Here is a 22,856-nt window from a genome sequence, read left to right on the forward strand (position 1 = left end):
CTGTTAATTACAAAGATTTCCTAAATTTTTCTTTAATTTCTGTATAGATATTCCATGTTGTTGTACGTTTTAGAACCAAAACAAGACCCACACAGTTCGTGCGTATGGAAGATTAATAAACCAGCTCTTTTTGAAAAGAGCTCTCAAATTTAATATTTAATCTTAATTCGTCTATATAAACTATTATTTCAGCTTCTTTCTTCTATAAATAAATAAATAAATAAAAACAGGAAGTAAATTACTCCACGTGATCTGAACTACAACAGCAATTTTCATCAGGATTAGTATTATTAAAATAAGAAGCCTTTGGAACTTCTTTTTCACCTATAAATTACACATAATTTTTTTTATTCTAATAATACATCTAACAGACGGTCGTTGCGATTCGAACGCGTGATGAGTAATTTACTACTTCTTTCTAGAAGAGTTTAACGTGAAATAATTATCTTAACATGCCTTTCATTCGCGTTTACATGAACGTTTTTACGTGATTGTTTTATTTGTACTTACCTCCAATCTTCTTTAGTCTATACTCTATAGAACATAATTAAGATTTTATTTACCATTCCCAATGCTGAATTTTCGGATTTATTTTTATTGGAAAAATTCAGATCTCTAGTTATTATCGTGCTTTTATTAGGCCATTTACCATAGTTCAAACCTTAAGAAAAAAAATACCTTGGACTCAGCTTTTGATTTCCTTGTAGATAGCTTGGCTGGGATCGAAAGCCTTCTTTGAAGTTCCAGCAGCAATCAGTGGGTTTCTGAACGCGTCTTTCTCAGATGTCTTACTGGACTTTTCTACTAGTGTTTGCTTCGTCTTATTTTCAGAACGTTTTCCATTTGAACCAAAATGCACACACTTTACCCTGAAAAATAATATTCAGTGGGGTGACAACAAAGCGAATTTAAAATAAATACCAGATTTTAATTGAAGGAACAATACTTGAATGGACAAGAATGAGCAATAGACTGCATATTTAACGCTTTAAAAGAGCAATAACAAATACAAATAATAAAAGAAGGATTGATCGAGACAACAGCATCTCAATGTGCAACTTTGGAAGGGATCACAATGTTTAGAGAAATGGTAGCTACAAGAATATTACAATGATAGATTACTTGGACAAAACCACATTTGTACAAGGTTTGAAACTTCTTCACAGAGAATTTCCCACTCCCAGCTACATTATAGTGTTTAATGAATTTGATTATGAGTCATCGCAAGTAAAATTCAAGCCTTTTTAAAGAGTTTTACCAAACCTCCTTTATATACTGACCCTATCTATCCGTGTATTCGTGTGTATGTCCATCTCGGAGACAAAAAATCTCAAGTACTACTTAATGGACTACCATCTATTTTGACTAGGATGTAGAGGATTCAAAGTACGGAACTGAGTGCATTGGTAGAAGGGATAAAGCCGGAAGTGGTAGAAATCAATCATATTATCACTATAGAACAAAAATGGTAATAGATAGCGAGAAGGGGTTTTCTGCAATCAATTAAGCATGCTACGAATACATTTCATCTACATCGGGGATCTCCAAACTTTTTAACATAAGGACGATACCGACTTCTCTACTACACTAAGTACCAAGGGCCAAGACCTAGCTAGCTCATAATATCAACATACTGTGACGCAAGCGCCATATTGTGGTCAGCAGAAGAATTGCTTGGTTAGTCATAGTGTACAGTTCCATCTCGTAGCGAATAGCAGAACTAGAACTTGTTCCGGAAAAATTCTGCTGCCTGATCGCTTGTTTGGAAGATTCAAGTTTTTTCGAGAGTTTTCGAATATGATCTACGCACCGAGGACACGTAGTATAAATACGGACGACAACCGAGAGTTAGACAGTTTCAAATTTTGAGTTTGGAGTGACAAGTACAATCTGAAAAGTGAAATATAGTGCGACTAGTGTGTTTTGTGACTATAGTTTCTTAGTTGAAATGCAACGGGTTTAATAGTGAGTAGATAAGACCAGTGAATTCTATTTATTCGGAATCCCGGCTTGTAATTGTATTATAGGTCAACAGAGCGGTGAGTGGGTCGTGGCCACAGATAAAACTAACACCCAAACATCTCTAGGCAGCAGGGTTACCAACTACAGAATATGTTCCAATAATCTGCGTCCCAATACCATCCACGCATCTGTGAAATGTATGAGAATTTTGAAATATTATTCAGTACGTTATTAATATAATAACGTTGTTCAATATTATTTAATAATGTGTTTAGAGGGAATTTGATAAATTTAGTCGGATAAGTGATAACTGATGGACAATTGCCTTTTCGCCACTAACACTGATTTATAATGTATGGTTCGCGAAACAAATAGACGATCCTAGGACTTGAACCCGGGATTTCAGCGATTTTGAACCAAGAACGCTAAATGCTAACTTTTACTTGTTCTACCGAGTACAAAAACCAGAACTCGATACCGATTACGGACATCAAAAAGAATGTGATATCTATGCAGAGTTTACTGAGACACCAGGACCCGTTATGTTTAAACACTTGTGTAGTTTCAGTCTCTGACACTAGTATGACAATTGTGCGAACCGATCGATCGTGTTGGAATTTCGAATGTTTCCACGAAAAGTATGACAAAGAGTTGTCAAGAGTTTCTACTTCATCGAAATCTGCGAGATCAAGGGTAAGGGGAAAAAACAAGGAATGTCAATGTGTATGCTTTAACGGGTGTTTTCTCCTACCTATTGATGATTCTTGGTACTGTTTGACTGCATATGTCATGCATGCGTAGATGTAGAAATGTCCAAGGAAAGGGGCAAAAGATTTGACTAGCCATATTCATTTTGTACCCGGTTTTCAATATTAAAATGTCGTTTTCTCGAAAATACAGTTTTGTGACATTCCTTCTTTTTTTCCCTTTATCCTTTATATGAGGTGGAGACAACCAGAAGCCAACGATGCTCTAAAGCCGAGCTCGTAACGGATGTGATCTTAAAGAGTGAAAACTTGAGAAGCGCCTGTAAGCGGCGTGACTTACAAACATTTTTTGAGGACTCTTGGTAAAGGATTCTTCTACGCGTCGCAATCTAAGGAGATGGCCTTGGCTTGCCTATTCGTTTTCTGGCACAGAAAAAACTAAGTTTTTAAAATTCCTATACCAGATTTTCACTGATTTGTTCGCTTGTAGTCCACTGTTTGGTACAAGAATCTTCCTCTAAGAGAGTCCTGAAAAGACCTTCCTGTAAATCACAACAGTTACAGACGCTTCAAATTCTACCTCTCTAAGATCGGTTCAGAAACGACGCTCCCTGTTAAAACTGACTGTGTTCAGCGACGGTGCGGAGGAAGCTTTTTGTACATTTTTGTACTACAATTCTCTTCTGTATTACTACATAAATCCATCGCTACCTCCTACCGAACAAATAGTAACTACTAGCATGCAGTGCATGAAGAAAACCTAGATATTCACCCTTCTCACTAACATACTTTAGTCTTCTCGTTAAGTTTGTTCCCGGAGTTACATATTTTCGAAATCCCGTAGGAGATTATAAAATACAGAGTATGTCATATTTGGGAAAGCACTAACTTCCGATCTTGCAAATACTTATATAAATCACAACCTCCTATTACAAAGCCTACAAATAATATTCTATAAAAATAACATTACCAATATAAAGTAGAGCAAGAATCATTGCAACGTATTAAAAAAATGTTTAAAACAGAAAAAAAATACCTTTCCCCTCTTCCTTCTTTCCTTCCCTGTATAGAATAAAATCTTACGAAAGTCACGTACACTATGACATCAAAAGTATCCGGACACCTGGATGAAAATAACTTACTAGTTCGTGGCGCCCTCCATCGGTACTGTTGGAATTCAATATGGTGTTGGCCCACCCTTAGCCTTGATGACAGCTTCCACTCTCGCAGGAATACTTTCAATCAGGTGCTGGAAGGATTCTTGGGGAATGGCAGCCCATTCTTCACGGAATGCTGAACTGAGGTGAGGTATCGATGTAGGTCGGTAAGGCCTAGCACAAAGTCGGCGTTGAAAAAACATCTCAAAGGTGTTCTATAAAATCCAAGTCAGGACTGTGTGCAGGCCAGTCCATTACAGGGATCTTATGGTCGTGTAACCACTCCGCTACATGCCGTGCAGTATGAACAGGTGCTCGATCGTGTTGAAAGATGCAATCGTCATCCCCCAATTGCTCTTCAACAGTGGGAAGCAAGAAGGTGCTTAAAACATCAATGTAGGCCTGCGCTGAGAGAGTGCCACGCAAAACAACAAGGGGTACAAGCCCCCGACAAGAAAAACACGACCACACCATACCACCACCTCCGAATTTTACTGTTGGCACTGCACACGCTGACAGATGACGTTCACCGAGTATTCGCCATACCCACACCCTGCCATCGGATCGCCACATTGTGTACCGTGATTCGTCACTCCACACAACGTTTTTCCACTGTTCAATCGTCCAATGTGTACGCTCCTTACACCAAGGGAGGCGTCGTTTGGCATTTACCTGTGTGATGTGTGGCTAATGAGCAGCCACTCGACCATGAAATCCAAGCTTTCTCATCTCACGCCTGTCACAGTACTTGGAGTGGATCCTGATGCAGTTTGGAATTCCTGTGTGATGGTCTGGATAGATGTCTGCCTATTACACTTTACGACCCTCTTCAACTGTTGGCGGTCTCTGTCAGTCAACAGACGAGGTCGGCATGTACGTTTTTGTGTTGTACGTGTCCCTTCACGTTTCCACTTCGCTATCACATCAGACACAGTGGACCAAGGGATGTTTAGGAGTGTGGAAATCTCGAGTAAAGTCTTCTGACACAAGTGACACGCAATCACCTGACTACGTTCGAAGTCCGTGAGTTCCGCGGAGCGCCCCATTCTGCTTTCTCAAGACGTCTAATGACTACTGAGGCCGCTGATAATGAGTATCTGGCAGTAGATGGCAGCACAATGCAACTAATATGAAAAACGTATGTTTTGTGGGGTGTCCGGATACTTTTGATCACATAGTGTATGTCCTAACTGGGAAATGAATCCGGATCTCATTCTTGTACTACAGTTGCTCCACTAATTGAGCTATTAGCTGCGTCTGATTTTACAATCTTTTTGGTGCTAAATCATCCAAATTAAATTAATGGAGCAGCCGCCCCCAAGAGGAAGATTCGAACTCGGTGTTGCCCTCAGCAATCTGTCATTTTTTTGTGTGTAATTTCACTTGGATTGAACGTGGTACTTTACGTGCACATTTCTATACTACGAAAAAAGTAGCGACATTCCTCCAGTGTGATTGATTGCATTTCTTCTCGAGTTCCGGGACCTTTCAGAAATCTTTCTTGTATATTGGCTTCGTCTACCGTATGTAAAAGTAAACTAACTAGAGAAGAGTATACCCAATACGGATATGTATATTCAGAACTTACATACTTTCGATTCATGAACTGGGGAGCCCATTTCTATCAAAGTACAAATTGATACTATGTAGCCAAATTATTTTGTGTTACATTTTTTTATCATTTTTATTTTTATACTAATTTCTACCCTCTTTTAATTCTACCACACTCTACAACAACGAATCGCCAATTCTTCTTGGTAAGCTTCGCAAATATTCCGTTATTGCGGCGGAGTTCAATGCAACTTAACCATTTTAGAACACCGATGTAGACAAAGTAACGAAAACATATTGGGACTATATCCCTAACGTCCCTAATAATTAACGTACAAATACATAATCCAAGAGGTAAAGTGTGTGATACACAAAAATAAATCACACGTTTCATTTACTTACATGTACTATATAAAAATAACGCTGACCTGACAACTGTGCACCACCAACAAGGTTTATGAATGGGTTTCCAAATTCACTGAGGTATTACAGTTTCCTGAAGAAAAAAAAAACAAAGAAAAAACAAAGAAAAAAGAGATTAATAAATGTCACTGTGTTTATATAACAGTTTGGGTAAACTACATCGGTACCAGATCGGTACAAACTCATTCTTTCTCTTTCTTGTCTTCCTTATCTTTGGGATTAGGATTAGGAATTAGATTTCTTGGCTGTCGGCATCTAAGGCTGTTTAGCCCTCACTTATATAAGGGATAATGTCCCTCTGCAAGCACGCTATCCAATGAAAGGGAAGGAAGGAAGCAGCCTAGGACCTGTATGTTAGGTATCATCCCGGCATTTGCCTCGTGTGAATGAAAAAAAAAACCTCACTCAAGATGGCTGGCCAGAAAAAGCTGCTATACTTTTATAAACGAGTGTCCCCACCGGGAATTGAACCCGGGACCGCTCGCACCAAAGGCGAGAGGGTCAGCGACTACGCCACGCGGGGCCAGTTCCTTATTTTTGGCTACCCTTGAGCAGAAGTAGAATTACAATCACATTGACAGCTGCTCTTTTTATTTTATGCATGGTGCCTTCCATTTCAACTCAGGCAAAAAAATATAAAATTGTACCATCACCATCTCAGATATTGTTGAAACTTTTTTTATAGCAACTAGACATGTTTTTAAGAGACCCATATTTTTTTGTTTTGTCGAAAAAAATTTTCCCGCCAAGTAATGGGCCATCAAAGACGGAGAGTACAATTTATGAATTGTAGAAGACATGGAAAATGGTCAACTTCGGAGCCTCACCATTCGGCTATCGAGACAGGTAGAGTTATAATTCTTGTTGTGGTATGTACATAGGGATATAAATAAACTATATTTTATTATAGTTTGGTTTGCGCATGCGTATCTTTTTGTACATAAATTAACAAATGAACGTCAATTTATCTGAAAAGTCGAAGTTTGCGAATTTTTTTCGAGCACTTCTAGTTCGAATTTTAAAATTCTGTTTTCACGGTTGGTAAGACCTGGTTACCCGCTTTCCGAAACAAATTTTGTATCGCTTCTGTGTGCAACCGTTTTGTCGCAAAAAATTCGAGAAATTGTAAAATTTTCAAAAATCGCCATGTTTGGGCGCCATTTTCTCGAAAACACCATCTTTTAAAATTCTGAAATTTTGTCAGATGGTTCAACTTTACATGAGTAATAAACACACCAAACACCATTCTCGACCAATGCTTCATGAATTAACTGCAGCCTTTTAAAGTTAGCGAAGTTTCCTTAACTTTGATGTCACAGTTAGCAACACTGGGAACAATAAAAGTGCAATGATTTGATGATGTTTGTGGTTCACATTCATTAAATGAAGAATAAAAGGTTTTCTTGACTGTTTTTTATTATTATTTTGATCAAGAAGGCTCTCTGAAATAGTAAAATGACCCTCCCCCTACTCCTCCGTTTTCTTAAACCGAAATAATCTGAGGTGGAAATTACGATTACGAAACGCAGAAATTTCAAGTTGACTTACTTAAAATGGTCTTCGGAAACAAAATTTCACTGATTAATATTATTATTACTATTACTATTATTATTATTATTATAGTGTGCTCCAATAGGTGTTGGCTCACTCACAACTCGTCCAGGAGTGGATCTAGGGGGAAGAAATTTTATTTTATATATAAATAAAACCGATCTCAGAGTTTGGAGCACTTAAAAGTAGCTCTAAGTAGCAGTATTACCCCCCTCCCCCTTCCAGAAGTCCGTCCTGGATCCGCCCCTGCGTAGCACATTGGCGATAGTCACAAATGCTGAAGGTCCATGTGGAAGCATAAACAGCACTTCAACTTCACGTAATTCATGATTTATTCATAATATTTCTGCTACGCACCACTGGTTATCATACATATAGGCCTATGTATGTAACAAAAGTTCCTTTTTGCAGATTTCTTAAATCTTCACTTTGAATTGCAGAAGTTCGATTTTGGGGGAAGCATGAAGTTAGTTCATGGTGACCCGTTACTGCCATAAAAACTTCGCCATTTTCCGAAAGCCAAAGATGATTTCGTTGAATACCAGTTACCGGTCGCATACTTTCCCTTTTTTTCTTCCGGAAGTCGTCGAATTGAGTTCCAGACAACAAAACGAGAGTAATAACCGGAGTTTGTACTTGCCCTATACTCACGAATTCTTCTGCGGTTTTAGTGGCGGCGCGGTGGCTGAGTGGTAGAGCGTTCACCTCCGGTACTTGGGGTCCCTGATTCGATCCCAGCTCGCGCCGTGTAGGTTTTGTGGTGGACAAACACCGTGCTCGTGGGTTTTCTCGGGGTTATCCCGTTTCCCCCCCACTTTCTATATTCCACCATTTCATTCATTTCTCATAATCACCGTCTTCTTTAGCCTAACCGGCATAAGCGTGGGACGTAAAACTTAAAGATTTCATTTCATTTTTTTCTTCTGCGGTTTTAATACTGTGTATCTGTTTTGCTTAAGGTTATGCCGCGTTGCCACATTCTTTACACCCCTCCCCCGTCAATACCGCCGCAGAGACCCTTGCATGGCCGGTTTCACTGCAAAACCACTGCTTTAACGGACCTGTCTGCATCTCGAACATCTGACAGCGATTTTTAAAGTGGGATGCAGCACCACCAGAAATCACTGACACGGTTTGGGAAATTGTAGACACTTTTTTTTCTCGTATTCAAACCTTTTTCTATAAAATATATTTTTGCTTTTCTTCGAGTATTTTTAGAATCTTGTCTATGGCTATGAGTAAATGAGCCGAATCGTGTGTTTTATCGTCGTTTATTACAACAAAACTGTCAGTTGTTTCATATTCCGGTGATAACTCTGAATTTCACTTTGCAGAATAACAGTCCAGTTTTCAACGAAGTCCACATGAAGTAAAATAGAATTTGTATCTTGAAATTTTATATGGTGCTTTTCGGTAGCAATTAATTCTTGATGTAGTCATGAATTACAATTCTTACAGTTAAACAAGCAATGTACGATACGAAAACAGAAAGTGTCAGTTTTTTTAACGAGATTATTGTTTTCCCATATGGCATACGTAACACTCATTTTCATCAGGATCAATGATTAAAGACTCCACACTTATTCGTTCCACTCCAGGACATTCACCACATTCTTGAAGAAGACAGTTGTCATTTTCTACGGATCATACTATTAAAGGAAATAGGTCACTCATGACAGCTTCAATACAGGCTGAACCTTGGATTTGTAGCAACGCAGTAGCAGCTAACCTAGAATTTGCAGAATACACACACACACATACACACTTCCCTCGCAGATTGCGGACTGACCCACTTTAGTCGAATACTGTAAAATTCCGAGTGACCCATTCTTATGTTGGGATTGTTTTGTTTAAAAAGTCAGTAAATTTCTTTGGTACGCGTAAGAAAACGTTTCGATTTTTTTTTTTTTTTTTTTTTTTTTTTTTTTTTTTTTTTTTTTTTACTTTTTGCCCTTTTTCGATCACTGGAATGACATCGCACTTAATTGAGACTTTGTTTGGAGCATTCCAAATCATCACTGAGGCAATAATTCAGACTTTTTGTAGATCATCAGAACTTATTGGATGGCCATTTCAAGTAAACGTAAATTTGTGTGTTTCGTAATCGTAATTTCCACCTCAGATTATTTCGGTTTAAGAAAACGGAGGAGTAGGGGGAGGGTCATTTTACTATTTCAGAGAGCCTTCTTGATCAAAATAATAATAAAAAACAGTCAAGAAAACCTTTTATTCTTCATTTAATGAATGTGAACCACAAACATCATCAAATCATTGCACTTTTATTGTTCCCAGTGTTGCTAACTGTGACATCAAAGTTAAGGAAACTTCGCTAACTTTAAAAGGCTGCAGTTAATTCATGAAGCATTGGTCGAGAATGGTGTTTGGTGTGTTTATTATTCATGTAAAGTTGAACCATCTGACAAAATTTCAGAATTATAAAAGATGGTGTTTTCGAGAAAATGGCGCCCAAACATGGCGATTTTTGAAAATTTTACAATTTCTCGAATTTTTTGCGACAAAACGGTTGCACACAGAAGCGATACAAAATTTGTTTCGGAAAGCGGGTAACCAGGTCTTACCAACCGTGAAAACAGAATTTTAAAATTCGAACTAGAAGTGCTCGAAAAAAATTCGCAAACTTCGACTTTTCAGATAAATTGACGTTCATTTGTTAATTTATGTACAAAAAGATACGCATGCGCAAACCAAACTATAATAAAATATAGTTTATTTATATCCCTATGTACATACCACAACAAGAATTATAACTCTACCTGTCTCCATAGCCGAATGGTAAGGCTCCGAAGTTGACCATTTTCCATGTCTTCTACAATTCATAAATTGTACTCTCCGTCTTTGATGGCCCATTACTTGGCGGGAAAACTTTTTTCGACAAAACAAAAAAATATGGGTCTCTTAAAAACATGTCTAGTTGCTATAAAAAAAGTTTCAACAATATCTGAGATAGTGATGGTACATGCTCTGCCTGAATTGAAATGGAAGGCACCGCATACAACTTACAACGCTATGTGCAGATTAAGAATGGGTCGTCATAGAAACGAATTCTTACGGTGAAATAAGTGACCGCATATGAAAGAGAACTGTATTACGTATTAATTTTTGCCGGCGGAGTATTTCAGCAGAGTGTATTGAACCTGTATTTCATGTCTTCAAATGTAAGGTTACTAGTCCCAGACCATGGCAATTGCTATAGGACGGTTGAAATGTGTAAGTAACCATAAAAGAAGTCTGCATTAGATATTTTTCGCTAGCGCAATATTTTTGGACAGTCTACGGAAGGTGTATTTGGTGTTTTCAAGTGTAGCGTTGCTAATTAAAACAAAAAAAGAAAAAAATGAAATCTTTAACGTCCCATGGTTATGCCGGTCAGGCTAAAGGAGACGGTGATAATGAGAAAAGAGTGAAAGGTGGAATGAAGAAAGTGGGAGGAAACGGGGGAACCCCGAAAAAAAACACGAGCACGGTGATCATCTACTACAAAGTCCACACGGCGCGAGCTTGGATGGAACCAGGGACCCCATGCACCGGAGGTGAACGCTCTACCAATGAGCCACCGCGCCCCCAGCGTTACTAGTGTGAAAATGTTACAAGTGCTACAGGAACACCCGCAAAAGCACATTAAGATACTTGAAAATACAACATACATGCCTAACCAAATGTAACCTACTCTACTCTTACTCATTCTAATAACCTACCTAATCTAATCTACCCCCCTACGCTCCTCTAATAACCCAACCTACTCTACGCCAAACTACCCTAACCTACCTTACGTGCCTTTGGCATGGGAGACTCGGGTTCGATTCCCAGCGGGAACTCAAGTCGTTTGGATCCTACGTTAGCTGCAGGTGAATGTGCCATATAGCCTTGCTACTGAAAGACATGTTAATATGAAAACCACATAAACTCAAACCTAGCCTACATACTCTGTTCACAGTTTTGTGCATTTTTTTTAAAAACTAATCGTTTACATGGCACATCAGTTTGCACGTATATGATCAAACTATATGAAATTATGTGCACGTGCCGAAAATCAAAATTACATCCCAGAGAGTCTTAGGGTATCATTTACTCACAGAAGTGAGAGAAACATTATTTTTTTGCTCTGGCGATCTATTCTCAATTTGCACTAAAGGCTGTATTGACAGGCGTAACTTCTGTACCCACCTAGAAGTATATTTGTGCCGAGGAATGAGAGGTCGCCTATAAATACGATTGTTGAAACTACAAACAGTAAAGTTTTTTTTTTCTTCATGCAAGTTATAGGTACTGACATCTACTCGGGGAAATACTCTCAATTTGTACAGTAAGAGGAATTGCAGAAGAACCTGTAAACTTAAGTCAACACAGCCTACGCTCAAGCTTTAACGCAGTGAGTTGTGCAAAAGTGCCTTCTGTGGGATTAAACGTCGATTGTATAATTATTTGACTTTACGCTCCAGTTACGCTCAAGTAACAGGTTTCTTTCGTGAATTTTACAGATATATGTCCCCAGGGTTGGCTGGTTTAAACCAGTTTTTTTTTTTTTTTAAAAAAAAAACAACTGGTTTAAACCAAAAAACGAAAAATGTTAGTAAAAGTGTAACTATTCGTAAAATCTTGATGAACGTCCAAAGTGGACTCAAATAATTCGTATCATTATTCACTTTTCTTACTGATATGCAAAGTAAGTCGTTATATTTCTTTAACTTGGACCAATAAAAGTCGTAGTGAACTGACTTGCATTAAATTAGTTCTTCTGTACTCCGTAGTACTTTGAAATTATCCATATGTAATTCTGTATAATGGTTCCAGTTGTGCATTTGTTTATCTTTTCGTCCAGTCCTAATGATTCTCAATGATTATATTAACAAATATGTAAAGATTATTCAACGCATTTTTACCAGAGTCCTTCGTGAGTGAGTCGGCAGAAGTATCGCATTTGTGGCCAATTAGTCCCGGTTTCGAGTTCAAATGGAGGACAATTTCCCTTGCATGTAAGCCGAGAAGCGGTTTGGATTCCGCTTTAAGCTTATGTGATCCCTTCCAACATAAGCCCGTTATTGTATACTAACACCAAGGCGAACCAAGCTTATTTTTTTCCATATGTGATATAAACACATAGAGCAAATTATTTAAACCAAAAAAAAAAAACTGGGTTAAACCAAAAAACTGTTTTTTTTTTTTTTGTTTGTTTTTTCCAATAAAAACCATGGTTCTTGCCAACCCAGTATGCCCCCATAAAATGGGATACCATCCTAAGTTTCGCAGCAATGGAAGGAAATACAAAAATGCAGAGCGAAAATTAACAAGAGGGGAATTGCATCTGAAGCAAATGTAGTAAAATGGAGCGAAAGTTTGGATGACATCCCATTTTATGGGAACATATATCTGTCAAATTCAGGAAATAAGCATATTATTTGATTTTACAATAAGACTCTACAGCCACGAACATAAATAAGTAGAGGTTAGAGGCATAACAAATAAAGACTCTTACCTCTCCTTGTTTATGTAGAATACGATACACAATGTGTGCTCTGTACCACGTACTACTCCACAAGAATGACATGATGAAGTGGCATGTGAAGAAAATGGACAATGTGTTAATATTAGTGTCAAAAAGATGTACCACACGCAAAACATGCGATCTTATGGCATATGAAGTGCTTTTCCACTAGGAGTATACCTAGTTTCGTTGACGCGTCTGCTCACTACGGACGCACCATTTCGCTGCTGCTGAAGGACCCCTCCTGCGTTCTGGTCTGACTCAATTAGATAGCAATTTGCTTTTTAATTTTGGATGTCCCAGGGATATGAATTTAACAGGGGGCTCGGCCCCAAAGTATCCCCCTTAAAGTATATTTACACAATGCTGTATTATGGTGTTGTCTGTACATATAATAGGTTGTGGTTGGAGAGATGGGAAGGTAAGGAGGTATCTATTTATTAGGATCCGCCAGCCAATGAACAGAAGCAACGGATCAAAAATTACAAATCACCTGCCAAAGGCAGTCTTGGCTGATAGGTTAGGGTAAGCTACGTTTCGTACATGGTACTAATACAATTTTAGGGGGACACACTTACATTCATGGGATACTATCTTATTTAAGCATAAAATCTGCGGTTACCATCTTTGGAAATGTATCTCAACGTAAGTGAGGCATTAGTGGGTGAAGATTGAGTTAAGGAGTGCTGAACATACAATACGAAACAACTTGTGCTTGGTGACCACTAAAAACCACAAATGTTATATAACAGAGTCGAGACAAGAGCGCAACACTGGGGCCCAAGTGTATCCAGAGAGGGTGTGTCAGCAGGAAGCAGACGCGTCAGTGACGGTGGGTATACGCATAAACGAAGGTAGTAGAGAAACACATCATACGCCATAAAAACACACGCCCTGTGCATGGCACAGCGTTGCAGGTCTTCCATGATCACTTTGTACACTCCATTTTCATAGCATTCCACTTCACTTTGTTTTCCTTATGGAGTGAAATAACAGCACGTTTTCCACTGACAATCGAAATGAAATGAAATGAAATCTTTAGTTTTACGTCCCACGGTTATGCCGGTTAGGCTAAAGGAGACGGTGATGATGAGAGATGAATGAAATGGTGGAATGAAGAAAGTGGGAGGAAACGGGAGAACCCCGAGAAAACCCACGCACACGGTGTTTGTCCACCACAAAGTTCACTTGGCGGGGGCTGGGATCGAACCCGGGACCCCAAGCACCAGAGGTGAACGCTCTACCACTGAGCCACCGCGGCCCCCCCCCACTGACAATCGAGTACGGTCGAAAAGTGTTCCCTTTGCTTCTGCTTTTTCTCAATAAGATTTCACACCATTGATCCATGCATCACATTTAAAAAGGTAACTTTTTTTCCTTATCTTTGCATACTTCCTACACTTTTGACATCACGTCCTTAAATTCATCAACACGTATCTTTCGCAAAATTTTATCTTTTTTATTTATTTATTTATCTGCACAAACCTAAACAGTGTTAAATTAAAGCAACTGCCATTTTCTCAGTATCTTATTCCACAATGGGGTAATCTTCCACCGGAACGTCCGCCATAGCAAAACAGATCCTTGTTTACTATTACCAATATTCATAAATACACACTAATTTATTCCCTTTTCTTATTCCACCAAACTCTACAAAAACCGCTCACCAATTCTTGTTTGGAAGTTTTGCAAATATTCAGTTCTCGCGGTGAGGCTCAACGAAACTATTTTAGAACACTACTGTAGGCGTATAAGGAACATATTGGGTTCTTACCTATAATGTCGATAATAACGCGGAAATACATAATGTAAGACGTAAAGTAATTGATTTTATGCTATCCTCGTCTATGTGTATACCTACCAATCTTCAACACTTTTGATCAACTTAGTTGCAATAACATGAAATCAATCAATTTATGGGCCCTTATTACGGATTACGGGACCAGAAATACTTTTACCAAAGCATTCATTTGTGCGTCATTTGGTACTTATTGAAGTCTTAAAAAGAAAAACACTTGCACTAAGCCACATAGGTCACGGTAGGTTAAGTAGATGGTTAAAAACACAGGTTTTCGCCCCTTATACACATATACATAAATAATTCACAGGTTTCATTTACTTACCTATCCTAATAACCAAACAGGGTGAATGGGTTACTCTGCAACGCAAAGAGTTTAATATTTGGCTACCCTCGAGCTTTCATTATCAAACTGGCTTATGAAGAAAGAAAAAAAAATCAAAGGAAGTTCAGAATCCTAGATTCTCATACACATTCTAACTAGTAACTATTTAAAGAAAAATATCTTGCCCGGGAACAAAATAGAATCACGTTCATAAATATTCTCTTTTCGGTTAATCAATTCGACATACATTGCCAGAAGTTTTTGTTGTCTTAATACATGAATTATTCAAAGTAAATAAGGAGCTTACTCTTTCCAACTTCACAACTCCCAATCACTCCACACAGCTTCTACAACTGATCTTACATTAGTATATTAAATATCAATCAACCTCATGCTCCAAACCAATTTGTGTGCTTTCATCTCAGAAGAGATTTTTAAAAAATGTCAAAATTAAATCAGCGTTAGAATTGTATTCCATTTTTGTCAATGCGATATATGATTTCCATTAACAAAAGGAAAACAGAAGTTTTGGACATAAAAACACTTGGCAGATAGTTTGTACTAATGGAAGGTTTGGTTGTTCCTATCATTTGGGTGATGTCTGATTATTACAAAGAAAAAGGATTTATTGATTTAGAAGCTTCAACTTCTCATACTGTAAGTGCTTACAAGTATTGGAAAGTATTGGAAGTACACGAGTACTGTCACGAAAGTAACTAAAAGACCATCAACTCGGTTATGGAAGTTTTTTGCTTGCTACGACTAGACTGTTTACACTGGTCTGTTTTGTACACCACTTGTGTTTTCTAAGAATGGAAAAATCATACTATGACATCAAAGAACACGACCGTTCTAGTCACATCTCTCCGGACATTTCCTCAAGTCCTAGCTTGCTCATCCACTATGCAACGAACATACTTAATACAGGGTCGACCACGACTCTTGATCAGACTTTTTCTTTCCTTTTCTTCTTATTCACGAAATTTTTGCTCGATCATTTTTTTTCTTTTAAGAAATTTAGGCATCCATTCTATTAGAACTATAGATTTAACAACCAAACGGAATACGCAAGAGAAATACAGTAAAATTAATTCAATCCCAAAAAGACACGTAACTACTGGCCCATATACGCTAAGAAATCCTGATGATAAATGCGAGAGAATTATTATTAAAGAAACAAAGAGAAAGAAATTCGAGAAAACAAAGGGACACAATACTGTGCATCACGAACTCATATGACCTAAGCCAGAACAAAGAACCCCTCGAAACAAAAGTAAATGCTACTACTGAGATATCTTGTGTCCCTCACATACACACAGTGGTTATCTATTTTTCAGCGATTTGATTTCGTCAATATTTCATTACACGAGATCTACAACGAAATACGCACACCTTCGCTATGATGTTGGTACTGCTAATATATCCTCATATTTAAATACAAAATTCACACCCAATATCAACGCATATAAAAGTGCATTTCTATAATACCGTAGTACAGTGTATTTTATACATATGTGGAGTTCTGGTTGGAAAGATTAGAAGGTAAGGAGGTAGTATTTACTCCGATAAGCCCGCCAGCCAATGAACAGAAATAACGGATCAAAAATTACAAATGACCTGCCGAAGGCAGTCTTGGCTGGTAGGTTACAGAGAGTTATGTTTTCTTCATGGTACTTTAGGAGGACACACTTAAATCTTGACATCTTATTTTAGCACGAAATGCACTCTTACTACATTAGATCGTGTTCCTTAAGGTAGGTGGTGCATTACTGGATGAAAACTGACTTAAGGAAGGCTATATACAACACAAACTACCTTGTGTTAGGTGGCCACTAAAAAGCACGAACGTTATTTAACAGCCAGGGCAGGAAAGCAGCAGTAGTAGCCAGGGGGTGCGTCCGTAAAAACTACATATGTCAGCGACGCTGAGTATACGTATGAACGACAGTAAGGAGAAAATCATCATACGCCATAAAAACACATGCCCTGAGTGTCGCACAGTATTCCGATACTTCCATTGTCACTCTGTACACTCTTTTTAGTTAGCACTTCACTTCACCATGTCTTCCTTATGGAGTAAAATAAAAGCATCTATTCCTCTGACAATCGAGCACGCTCGAAAAACGATACCTCTGTTACTGACCTCTCTCAATACGAACGCACACCATTGAATCTTGCATAACACTTGAAACCCTAACTTCGTTTATCTTCCCTACACCTTCGACATCGAGGACTTACCTTCAATAATACACAACTTTCCCACAGTCACCAGATTTTCTTTGTTGTTAGTATATAACTGCACAAAGGTAAACACTTTTAAGTCACAGCAAAAGCCATATTTTCAATATACTCCCTCCACAAGGGGGTAACCTTTCGCGGTAACGTCAGCCATAGCAAAATAGATCATTCTTGACTATCACCAGTATCTATAACTATACACTAATTTCCACCTTTCTTTAAATTCTATTACACACTACAAAACAACTCGCCAATCCTTCCCGGTAAATTTTGCAAATATTCAGTTATCGTGGCAGGGCTTAATGCAAATTACCCATCTTAGACAAATGTAGGTATATAAATAATAATAATAAAAAAAAAATCATATTGGGATATTATCTCTGACGTCCATAATAACGTAATACATAATCCAAAACGTAAAGTAATAAGTTTTAACGCCACATAATGACTTCCCGCTGTTCTTATTTATGTGTATACCCACCGTCACTAACGTGCCTATTCCCTGCGCACGCAACATCGAGCGAGCTACACTTCCGGGTTTCTATACCAATTCAGTGAGATCGCGTGTAATTTTTAGTGATAATTTAGCACAAGTTGCTTAGTGCTTTCTGCACTATACTTTTTATGGTAAACGCACACACTCTGCATTTATACGCATAATGCTTAAGCCCTTAGAAAGTGAATTCACATGAAGAGGTACGAATCCACACATGAAAAATGATTGTTTAAGGTGCAAGTTCCCGATTTAGTGAAAAAGAAGTGTATATACATAGTACATACAATGAAGTTAAGCATGGATTCCGATTTTAAATGTGCACAGAATCTCAAGTCTGTGTCTGCAGGTCTTTCACGATGTTACTTTAATATTGTCACTTCTTTCAGAAAGAAATTGCAATAAGATTTCTTCACATGAGCCACGAATTAAATAAGATTTTTTATCCATGTATGAACCGTTGCACTATAAGTTTAATTCATGTTTCTCAGCAAGTACAGTAATAGTACGCAAGTTTACACGGTATACTTGTATGACTTTTGATTAACGTTCCTACCTCAACATACAGTTCTTAAAGAATGCAATATCCCACCTTTTAGGATAGTGTTACACTACAAAACAAATGTCTTAACCATTCTCTTTCATCTGGAATCAAAGCAATCTACGCATCAGAAAGAATCGCTAACCATTCAGTCCCAAGGGAATCCATTTGTCGTTGTTCGCGTTTACAACTAAGTCTTTGATTTTGTATCACTTCTGGTATAAAATGAGAAAAACACACTCCCATCTATTAAAACAGCAAATCAACTATAATTTAATCTACACTAATGCAATTTAAAAGAAATTGAACGTTACACTTACAAGATATTCTTCTCTACTACAACTTGCCCAGGTATTACGCATTAAGTTAATAAGCAATGTAGCCAGGACATCAGGATCACAGTGACAATAACGAAACAGAAATATCGTTTAGGACTGCCTCCAATTTGGTAGAAGCAACTGATTTTATTTTGTATATTTAAGTCTATATATATAACTAGTTAGAACCTGAAAATAAATTATATACGAATACATCACACATTAATAAACGGTAGTTCTAGAAAGAAAAGCGGAATATGTGTTCCTCGGCTGTTGCATGTTGAAACACAATGCAAGCATATACATACAGAAACCAATTAAAAATTAGAGCAGAAACCAATTACAGAAACATAATGACGAAAGAAATAAATACATAAACAGATAATGCTCTTAGAGGCACTAAGTATTCTTTTGCCCCCACGGTGCAAATCCGTCTTCAACATTGGGGGGGCAAGACTTTCTCTTTGTAACGATGTTCAAAATATTTATGAAGTTGAAAGACAATGCTGTGGAAGATCAGGGGAACAGAGTTGCTTTCTACATTGGGAGGCGGGCAGATTTGGGGCTTATTCTGGGGGACATCAATTTCATCTCACTTTTCTTTGTGGCAATCGGACACAAATCATCACAACCCCCCCCCTTCCAAAAAAATCAAATCGATTAGGGCAGTCCCCTCCAGTTCTAAGATCGGAGGGAACATGTCCCTCTCAACCCCATGGGATTTCCGCCAGTGCTTGCCCTACAAAAATAACAACCGGTGCAGGTAAAAGGATATATTAAACTCAACCTTCTCCGGCAACAGATTATGGAATAGTAAACAGTGCAATTTGAGAATAGTCCGTCACATTAAAAAACGGTATACTTAACTTTTCTTTTCTCTAAATCGATGCCTAAGGAACTCTGGTCTCTCATTTCTTTGGCGCATGCCTATACATGTGTGTACAGATTGATAATATGTCTGCTAACTGATGTGATCCTTCACGAGTATATCATATGTCCTGATGAATGCCATTACAACTTTTGTACAAAAATTAAGAGTGCTACTTAACTAAATATGGGGATGAGCGTCCGTAGGGAGTAGGCGCGTCAGCGACGGCGGGTACGCGTAGAAATAAGGATAGTAGAAAAATATTATATAGCATAAAAATGGCGATATCATGGTGTAACATCGTAACCTTACATTTGTAAACATCGTCTTTCAAAAGTACTTACTCCTTTATCACTAATATAGAACCGCCATGGCTTGACACTTATAACCTCACATTTGTAAATATAAAATTCTAGCTTTCTATATTCTGAAAATAATAACACCCGGATTCTTTACTCGCGCTCGTACACACGTGCAAATTCACTCTATTATAAAGGGAAAAAACGGAAAGTACAGGTATATAATAAAGTCTACAAAGTACACTGTATAAGCGTTGCTTTTATTCTCGTTGCTGCTAAAATTAAGTTTTTTTCACAATCGAGATCCAACGTCTTCAGGACCCGGTAATGTGGCATGGGGGCAATGTGAAAACATTATCTAGACTAAGCTTATTTTATATCACGACACCAATTTAATTACATAATGTTGCCCGCGACCCCCAAGAGGATTGATCCAGAGCGGCCTCGTGGGCAGGGTGGTGGAAGATTCTCAATTTTCTGTCACCGAACGTTTGCATCACTAGTGCCTGTACAGGTGGGGGGCAAGCGCGAACAATCCTTCGTCCCCCGTTGGATCCGCATTTGGACCCTATAATTAATTTCTGTTTTGTACTAACCTTATTGATTATTATTGGTTATTGCGTGAGTGTATATTTCAACATGTAGCTTTCTTGCATTTCTATATGTAGTTTATCGCCTGTTTCATTCCTCTTTTATTATAATTGCTTTTTAAATTGTTCTAAATTCTAAATAAATAGGCTTTCTAGTTTTTTTTCGCTACTTTATCCTAATTGTACTTATTTTATTTCACTTCCGTTCGCAAACTCCGGATTGAAAAATCCCTCTCTAGACGAACAGAAGATATAATGAGGACAGCACCATCCTTGGGCCGCTTAGAACTCCTAAGGCGGACTTGTAGTAGTGATTAAAGAGAAAATAAAGGGGAAAGAACCCGCGAATCCTACATCCTACCGATTACTGCATTAATTAACACAGAAACAAAAAAGGAAATGATAAAATAGAAATCTCACAAATTATCGCAACTCTCTCTCTAAAAAAAAAAAAAATGATTATTTTCTCACTCTTGAGTGTGCAGCTATATCAATGATAAATACCTATGATGTGGATCTCCCTTGTCTCGGCAACGTATTGAGCGTTGGCAATGTGTTTTGTATGAGAGTGGAAGGACAATTTAGGGTGTAATCTAGCTTGAATCATTGCTAGGAATATAGAAATTTAAATCAAACGATTGTAATTTCAAAATCGGGTTTCTAACTTTTCAATAAAGACTTCAGCTCGTAATAAATCGTCTTTAAAATTGCATATTTCTACCCAAGAATTTTACTAAAATACAAGAAAGAGATCACTGGCACCTAGCGTGCATACGATAAAATGTTTAACTTCTCATTAACCCTATCTTCCAATAGCAATATACGAAGCGGAAAACATCTTAGGCATAACCAATAAAGAATTCTATGAGACCATGTTTATTATGGGAGTGTCCTACATCCCAAATCCAAAAGTGGGAACTCTAAAGCAATTCGGATTTCAAATCTGAATGAATCTTCTTGTACGCTTTCACAGATCTATCATCAATTACTAATAAGAATGAATATTGAAAAAATATGAGTATGACAAAATACTTGGCACGAAGCCCGAAAAGCTTTAAAACAACCAGCTTAAGGATATGTGATATGTGACCTATACACTGTGAGGGACAATAGCGAAGTGAATAATAATAATAATAATAATAATAAACGAACTGTGCGACCACCCTGTACAGACAAAACTAGGAATTGTTGACATACTTAGATGTAAGAACAGTTATCGCAGGAATCCTTAGCGAAAATTGCGAACGACGCATTATACTATCTTACCTGGCTTAATTTCACTTTCGATTATTTCCAGTGTTCAAGTCACAAAAAATATTTTCATCCTTATTTTTTTCATCTCTTCTTTTTCCTACATATATTTGTGAACCAGTATTTCCTTTCCTTTCCTTTTGGTTTTCTGGATGCAGCAGTTTCCGAAATCATAGTTCAAAACAATAAAACTAGATTCAACTTCGATGGAACAAATACTTAGTTCAAATTTTCCTCCAAATGATACTATTCATGTGCGAAGAAATGTTCCGTGAAATCTGAAGAAGCACTTCGATTCAAACACCTGACTAAATTCTTCACAGTATTATGTTTTGAAACAAACTACTCTAATTCAAATTGAAAATGCCGTATTGTAAAATAAATCCTTAACTTTTACTTGGAAAATAACACTTGCAAATCCTCCTCCATCTACATTACACTACAGTCATTTTTGACACCACTCGTGTTCATTTTGTTACCAGCAGATGGCAGAGGAATTAGTTTCATCCAGTTGACGACGGAACTGCGGTGTATAAATATCTGCTGGTCTATTTTCAAGAAAGAAAATAAATTAAATTGTCACTATTACCGAGAATTATTATTTTGTTAGCAAAGTAATGAAAGTAAAAGTAATGAAGAACGTTGCTTTAAAGTTTTTTTTTATATAAACACAGATTCTGCATAATGTCGTATTACTGTAAATTAATAATAATAATAAATTTTATTGTCTTTGAACCAATTATGCCAATAGGTAACGTCAAAATATACAACAAAATGTTACAATATGTTAACTATCACGTTTAAGTTGCATAAATTATTCATCTAATAAATAAAACGGCCGGATAGGAAACAATATACAATCTATAAAAATCAAAGTCAGAATTTCAATACGTTTACATGTTTCATAGCGAATACATTCAAAGCGGATTTTTGATTGTCTTTTCATCCGTTCGTCCCGATGACACTCTATTCACTCGCCTGGAGGTCATAGCAGGTTCGTATCCAGGGGGGTCTAGGCGGCCTGCCCACCCCTAAAATTTTGCCGGCCCCCTAAAATTTTCACGGTAGGCTTGCAAATGAAATATAATATGGTGATGAACTATAATATGGTTGGATCCGGCCCCCGCTAACTTCAGCCGCCCCCAGTTTTTCTTTAAGATTCTCTAAAATGAGTTTTCGATTTTTCTTCCCACTCATCGTTATAAGATAAATTTATATAATGTTGAAAATCATAGTTGCAATAATGGATGTGGAACGTAAAAACTGGGGGACCAGCCAGCAG

General features: G+C 37.6%; 1 protein-coding gene across 5 annotated transcripts in view; it reads right to left on the minus strand.

The window, feature by feature from the left end:
- LOC145674317 (uncharacterized) overlaps positions 1-22,059 on the minus strand; it is a 51,285-nt gene extending 29,226 nt beyond the window's left edge. Inside the window, exons 1-3 of one of the 5 annotated variants that reach the window (XM_081744209.1) lie at positions 21,590-22,057; positions 5,806-5,873; positions 679-869 (exon numbers count right to left, since the gene is read on the minus strand). The gene's annotated coding sequence lies outside the window, so the exon portion shown is untranslated. Of the gene's footprint in view, positions 1-678; positions 870-5,779; positions 5,874-18,569; positions 18,589-21,589 lie in introns of those variants that run through there. The other 4 variants (XM_081744205.1, XM_081744206.1, XM_081744207.1 and 1 more) reach the window with 4 other exon arrangements.
- Positions 22,060-22,856: the final 797 nt, after the last annotated feature.

The sequence above is a fragment of the Thermobia domestica genome, chromosome 17 (genome assembly GCF_964235325.1).
Source record: "Thermobia domestica chromosome 17, izTheDome1.hap1.1, whole genome shotgun sequence".
Taxonomy (NCBI): Eukaryota; Metazoa; Arthropoda; class Insecta; order Zygentoma; family Lepismatidae; genus Thermobia; species Thermobia domestica.